We start from the raw sequence: 7796 nt of genomic DNA, 5'->3' as shown, positions 1-7796 counted from the left end.
CACTGAAGGAGGACCCTGGGAGATGTGGCCTGGTAGTGCCAGATCTGATCTTGAGAAATCTCCGAATTTAAAAATGTTGGCAACTGATTGAAAAACTTGAGTGCACTGTGTGGACTGAAACTAACACATCTGTGGGCAAGCATAGCTCTTGTGCCACCTGTTTATGGCTCTGACCTTGATTGACACAGAGTAAAAGTTGACCAAGTTGATAGTTCTTGAGTACCAGCGCAGGGCAGCTTTCTGGCCACTGTTGGATGCACATGCTTTGCACTCTCCATGCCTGGGAACCAAGAGAAAGACCCTTCTTTTTGGGTGGAGATAGGGTTAGTGCAGGGTATAGGAATCAGATTTCTGGAGAGGCTGGAGAAAACTGTTCTGTGCCTGTACTGTTTATTTGTTATCTACCTACCTGGATATTATTTGTACCTAAGGTTGTGGTAACAAAGGTCATGAATCTTACACAGAGGCCACGTCTGTGATGTGTGTGAAGATATCCTGAGGAGGAGGGCCCCTGGCCAGGTTTTAAGGACAGAGGAAATAACCACTGTTCGGACATAGCCCTCAGTTTCAACCAGCTTAGAGGGAAATAGGCAGAAACCCAGGGGATTCCAACCCTTGGGGCTTTATTACAACCCCAAATGACTGACCATCCCACTACCTGTCATCTACAACCATGGGGTGACAAGTGAAACAAAAGGAACACACAAACACTTTGAGTGCGTGAGACTAAACCAAAGTGCCCCCGGCACACACAAATACACATGTTGCCACTGAGGCATGGGGGCAGCAGTTGGGGAGCCCAAGGTGGCTTCTCAGCCCATGTGGTCCACTGGCATTTCCTTCCTGCTTGAGGAGGGTGCCAGGCACATGCTGGGCACCATCTTTTGATGAAGCCAGGGCTACTTTTGCTGGCTCTGGCTGAGTGCCAAAATTCTAGGAGAGAAATTAGAGCAAGTGACATCATTGGAGAAGGATGAGCTAAGGTGAGTATTTAAGTTAAGAGAGTGGACTTAGAAATTTGGAGCCAGTGAGATAAAGAGATAAATATTTACTCAACAAATATTTCTTTACTAATTGTTATATGTAAGCACTGTTCTAGGCCCTTGGGGGTACCTTGGTGAACAAATCAAAGTCAACTGTCATTATGAAGATGTCAAACTAGATGGGAGGATTGTAGCTTGCTTTTGTGAGCCACCCAGGAGGGTTGTATGGGCTGACTGATTCTGCTTAAAGAGTTGAAGTGAAACAGATTCTGTTCACCGTTGATGAGAAAGTGGGAGGGGGCACGCCTTCTGGGCCTAAGGACTGCCTTGTCCCCTGGATTTCTTTTTTCTTTAAACTGAGATTAAAAACTTTAAAAATTTACATATAATATAATTCACTGTTCTTGGTGTATAAGTTTATGATTTTTAACATATGCATAGATTCAATGATAGATCAGAATAGAGAACAGTTTCATCACTCCAAAAACTTCCCTCAAGTTGCCCCTTCTGTAGTCAAGTCCTTCTTCCACCCCCAACCACTGGCAACCTGTTCTCTATCCTTAAAGTTTTGCCTTTGTCAGAACATCATATAAATGGAGTCATACAGTGTGTAACCTTTTGGAATTGGGTTCTTTCTCTTAGTATGATGCATCTAGATTTATCCAGATTGTTGCATATATCAATAGTTACTTCCATTTAATTGCTGAGTGGTATTCTATTGCATGGATATACCATCGTTTATTTGTTTGTCTATTGATAGACATTTGGGTTGTTTTCAATTTTGGACAATTTTGAATAGCTTCTGTAAGCATTCATGTACTGGTTGGTTTGTGAACTTAAGTCTTCATATTTCTTAGGTAAAATACCTAGCAGTGGGATTGCTGGGTTAAGTGGTTAAGTATATGTTTAACTTTATGAGAAGCTATCAAACTGTTTTCCAGAGTGGTTGTAGTGTTTTGCATTCCCACCAGCAGAATATGAGAGCTTCAGTTGCTCTACAGCCTCATCAGCACTTGGAATTTTCAGTTAAAATTTTTTTGCCATCGTAATAGATGTTAATAGTATCTAGTTGTAGATCAAATCTACATTTCCCTAATGACTAATGATGTTGGGCATCTTTTCATGTGCCCTTAGGATTCTTGAGAATTAATAAACCTGTACCCCAACTCAGAAACCAACTTCCAGTGCTCAAGAGACTCAAAAGGATTTGCACTAGGCCTGATATACTGGAATGTTTTAACAGCAACGCTGAGCAGATGACTAATGGATTCAAAGCACTTGTGCCAGATTTGGCAATCCAGCAAGCAGGTGGCAAGAGGCTCCTAGCTGCTAAGCACTGTCCCCTCTGTTCCAGGTTTTGTGTAGAGGAGAACATTTTATGCCTTTGCCTTCACTGTTTTTTTCCTGGACCTCCTGTTTAATATTCTACCTCCCTTCTTTCTTTCCTTCACTAAATAAATACTTCTTGAAAGCCCACTGCATGCTGGGCACTATGCTAGGCCCTAGGGTCACAGAGCTGAAGAAGATGTCTGCTCACAAGAATTTCACATTCTAACAGGAGAATTAACATAAAGCAGATTTTTAAGGGTACTGACGTATTTATTTTTAAGTAAGGGTACTGAGGTACCTGTGGTCCAGGCCTTGGGGGACTTAGAGGATGACACTTAACCAGCCAGGAGTCAGAAGGGCTTCTTGGAGGAGAAAACACCTAAAATGAGTCCTGAGGATGGGTAAGTATTGATCTCAGAGACTCAGAGAGGGCATTCTAGGCAGAAGGGACAGCATGAGCAAAGGCCTGGCAGTAAAAACTAGCATTCTGTGTGAGTACATGTCTATGAGAAGCTCAGTTTTACTCAAATACATGAATGGAGGTGTGGAGTGGCAGGTGGTGGGATTGATGAAGGAGAGAGGGCTAGATCATGGAGAAGCTTGTGCTCAGGCACTAAAATTTATCCCCAAAGCAATAAGATGCTTTTAAAAGTTAGATTTTTGTTTCAGAAGGTTGTTTCCAGTGACTTCCTTTTCTGCTTGTTGATTCTAACTCACCCTTCAAGGCCCAGCTCAAAGGCCACTTCCTCTGGGAAGCCCTTTCTGATCCCCTAGCCAGAAAAATTGGCTCTTTGCCCTGCCTTGCACTTACGGGTTGAACTGTCTGGTGGGTGGGAACTATCATTTACTCCACTTTGGGCTCCATGTGAGGCTTGACAAGAGGTCTAGCACATAGACAGTGCTAATCAATATTTGATGAATGTGAATGAATTTGTGAATGAAGGAAATTTTCTGGGCAGCCCAGGTCCAGAACCTGTCAGATGATACCAGTGGTTCTCAAACTTGAGCCTGCATCACTATCACCTAGAGTGCTTGTGAATTGCTTGGCCAGCATCCAAGTTTCTGATTCATAGGTCTGGGGAGGAAAGAGGCCTGAGAATTTGCATGTCGAAAAAGCAAAGTAACTTCCCAGGTGATGCTGATACTGCTAGTGGGGACCACACTCAGAGAACCTTTGATGTGGCTGTGGTTACAGTTCAGATGCTTCTCACAGCCAAGCCCTGGGCTGGGCTTTGTCAAGGGGCTGTCATTGCTGTGGTTTATCACAACCATCTGACCCACCACCTGGCCCTTCAGGAGATTTCCTTGGTCTTGACTCATGTCCCACCCACTGGTGCTGGGGTTACTGTACCCTTTCCTGGTCTTTTTCTCCCAGGGATTCCCTAAGCTTTTCAGAGGGGCCCTGGTCACATGGGTTCCTTAACTGGCTTACCTCCCACTGAGTGGTTCCACTAGGGAGCCCCAAAAGACAGGCAAATCCTCAGCATGACCTGTGAAGAAGCCAGGGATGTAAGAAGGAAGAGTTCCAGGAGCAGGGGACTCTCTCCCCCCACCCCCAACAATGCCACAGCTCTCCCTGGGAGAGTCAGAATGGAGTCTCGTCTCCCTTAAGAGCTGCCGCTCCCTAGACCTCTGCAGCTCCCCATCTCCCTCTCCCAGGCATGGGAAGGAGTCACTTAATCAACAGCTCACTTTCTGCAGTACCTGGGGCTCCCTCCGACCCTGAGTCCCTACCACTTCCCTTTGGTCTTCCCAGGCCAATTCCCCTCCAGGCTAAGGTCTTCAGTCCTCAGCTCTAGGAGGGTGGAGGCCAGAGATTGTCCTGGCAGGGCTGCAGGGAGAACTGACCCTGCTCAGAGAGGCGGCCCTGGGGGTAGGAGCAGGGGGGGTCTCCTAAGGGTCAGTCATTGGGTTGGCCAGTTGTCTCTTTCTCTTTGCACATTAGATGCTTCAGTTGGGTCAGGTCACTGTGAACCCAGTGACCACCCAGGTGTGAGCCTTGTAGAGCTCATAGAGGTGATGGGGTGGGATAGGGCTGCTCAAAGGGACTTCAGAAGCCTTCTGGGCTCAGCTTCGACCTCAGAGGCCTTTGTGCATTTAGTAGTGAGAGCTGATTCCTGCAGGTGTTGGTGGCCAAAGGACAGAAGCAGAGAATCCTGGAAAGGAGGTGAGAGAGACCCTGCAGAGACCCCTTCAGAAGAGCGCTCCTTGGAAAGGGTTTGTGCTTGGACCTAGCTGGGAGACTGAGCCACTGGAGGTTCAAGTATACCAAGAACTTGTTCTAGACATGGGGTCCCAGGCCCAGCCCAAGGAGTTACATTCAGGAAGGACAGGAGATGAGACACAAATAGCACTCTGCATTTGTACCAAGAATCCCAAGTGATTTTTTTCTTGATTAAAAAAATCATTATGAAAATCTTCAAATATACAGGAAAGTTGTACACTCATCTCCTAGACTCTTACTTGCTTCATCACATATCACCCATTTATCCATTCTTCTGTCCATCCAGCAATGTATTATTTTTTGAGGTATTTCAAAGAAGTTGGCAGACATCAGTATACTCCTCCCTAAATGCTTCAGCATACATATCAATAACAGAAATCAATATTGAGTTACAAATTTTTTCTTTGGAGACCAAATTTATGTAAAACGAAATGCCCAAATCTTAACAGTACATTTGCTGAGTTTTGACAAATCATATACCTTTGTAACCCAAAACGCTATTAAGATGTGGAACATCCCAACATATGGAAGGTTCCCTGATGCCCCTTCCCAGTCACTTCTCCCCACACCCTGGTGGTTACCACTGTCCTAATTTTTCTCCATCGCAGATTGTTTGCTTGTTTTAGAACTTCATGTAAATGAAAGAACATAGTGTAAACTGTTTTGTGTAAAGCTTCTTCCACATAGCATGTTTTTGAGATTTATCTGTATTGTAGCTTAAGTACACAGTTTGTTCTTTTTGATTATTGGGTAATACCCCATTGTATGAATATACTACAGCTTATTTATCCATTTTCTAATTGATGTACACTGGACTTTATCTGGTTTTGGGGTATTATGAATAAATCTGCTATGAACACTCTTTACAATCTTTTTTGGGGCATATGTTTTCATTTCTCTTGGGTAAATACCTAAAAGTAGAATCATTGTGTCGTCAGACAGATGTAAACTTTGTTGTATAGACCTTTTTCCAAAGTGATTATACTACTTGCACCCCCACCAAAAATGTGTGAGTTCCAGTTGCTCTACATCCTTCCAATCTGGTGTTGCCCTAATTCAGGGCAACAACTCACCAATGTCTCTCCTCCTGGACACCTGGCTTTGCCTCTAAGCTGCCGAAGTTATGTATCCAGGGTGAGTCCCAGATGCTTGTGAGCTAAACAAGCCCACCTTCTTGTAACCACATTCATCCATTCACCTCTCATTTTTGTCCAGGGAGGAAATAAATGGAATGAGCAGGCACCAGTGTGACTCTCCCAGACCCTTCCCACACACCACTGCATTCGGCCTGCACCCAGCCTAGCCAGGTAAGCCTTGTCATGAGTTGTGTATGTATAGATGAGCAAACAGGCTCCGTTATGTTAAATAATTTACCCAAGGCCACACAGTAAGTGACAGAGCCAGAAGTGGGATCTGGTGTGTCTCCAAGGCCGGACCTCTTCCCTCTGTGTCAGTGGCCTTCCCTGGTACCTGTCAGTTCCTGACAGAGATGAGGTTCTTAACTATGTCCCTGCTAGTTCCTCCTTCCTCAGATTGGGCTTGGAACCTGTCAGCTTGCTGGAGCACAGGTAAAACCAGAAGGAACACTGTTCAAACTGTCAGAGCTCTGATGCAGTCACTGCCTTGGACCTCAATAGCTGTTCCCCCATCTCAGACCCCCTTGGGTGTTGCTGTAGGTCTAGATCAGGCTCCTTGGTGCCATGGGGCACGTGAGGGAGAAGGAGGCAGCTCTGCAGCTGGTTGAGGTCCCCCAAGGCCTAGCCTACTCCATCCCACAAGCATCCTCTTTCTTGTTTCTTGGCTAGTCTATATGCTATATGTTCCCTTTGTCTGCAGTTCTCTCCCTGCCATGTGAATACACCCCACCACCTAGCCAAATCCTTGTATTAATTGCTTATTGCTGTGTAACATTCCCCCTCAACTTAATGGCTTAAAATGATAAACACTTATCTCACAGTTTCTGTGAATCAGAAATCTAAGAGGGTCTTAGCTGGATAGTTTTGGCTTGGGGAGATTGCAATCAGGATATATATAGATTGGGGATGCAATCATCTGAAGGCTGGAATGGGGCTGGAGAATCTGCTTCCAAAGTGCTGACTCTCATGTCTAGCAAGTTGATGCTAGCTGTTGGCAGGAGGCCTCAGTTCCTCATTGCCTGGACGTCTCCAATAGGGCTATTCACGTGACTTCACAACGTGGCAACTGGCTTCCCGCATAAAAATAAACAGACTATTTTAATTATTTCCTTTGACTTAATAATTTATCTTCTGGAAATCTGGCCTAAGAAAACAATTCAAAATGTAGGTATCCATTTATGCATAAAAATATTCATATTGAGGCAATTTATTGTGGTGAAAAATTTGAAACATCTCAAGTGTTCCACAAGGGATGGATGGTTAAGTAAAGGATGATATATCCATGAAATTGACATGTCACACAGCTGTTAAAGTGATTATTTTGTAGAGTAGTTAATGGCATAGAAAATTCCTATGATATTTTATTAAGAGAAAGTTTTAGTATATAAAACATATATAATATGATCCTAATGTGTGAAGAAAATAATTCATATGAAATATATTAAAATGTTAATAGTGGGATTTGGTATGCTCTTAATTTTAATTTTTTTACTTTTTTAACATTTTGATTTATAATCATTTTACAATGTGTCAAATTCCAGTGTTCAGCACAATTTTTCATTCATGGACATATACACACTCATTGTCACATTTTTTTCTCTGTGAGTTATCATAACATTTTGTGTATATTTCCCTGTGCTATACAGTGTAGTCTATTCTACAATTTTGAAATCCCAGTCTATCCCTTCCCACCCTCCACCCCCCGGTAACCACAAGTCTGTATTCTCTGTCTGTGAGTCTATTTCTGTCCTGTATTTACACTTTGTTTTTGTTTGTTTCTTTTTGTTTTTGTTTTTGTTTTTTAGATTCCACATATGAGCGATCTCATACGGTATTTTTCTTTCTCTTTCTGGCTTACTTCACTTAGAGTGACATTCTCCAGGAGCATCCATGTTGCTGCAAATGGTGTTATGTTGTCGGTTTTTATGGCTGAGTAGTATTCCATTGTATAGATATACCACATCTTCTTTATCCAGTCATCTGTTGATGGACATTTAGGCTGTTTCCATGTCTTGGCTATTGTAAATAGTGCTGCTATGAACATTGGGGTGCAGGTGTCATCCTTAAGTAGGGTTCCTTCTGGATATAAGCCCAGGAGCAGGATTCCTGGGTCATACAATAAGT

This window comes from Camelus bactrianus, chromosome 10 (genome assembly GCF_048773025.1).
Source record: "Camelus bactrianus isolate YW-2024 breed Bactrian camel chromosome 10, ASM4877302v1, whole genome shotgun sequence".
Lineage (NCBI taxonomy): Eukaryota > Metazoa > Chordata > Mammalia > Artiodactyla > Camelidae > Camelus > Camelus bactrianus.
This window is presented reverse-complemented; position numbering follows the sequence as displayed.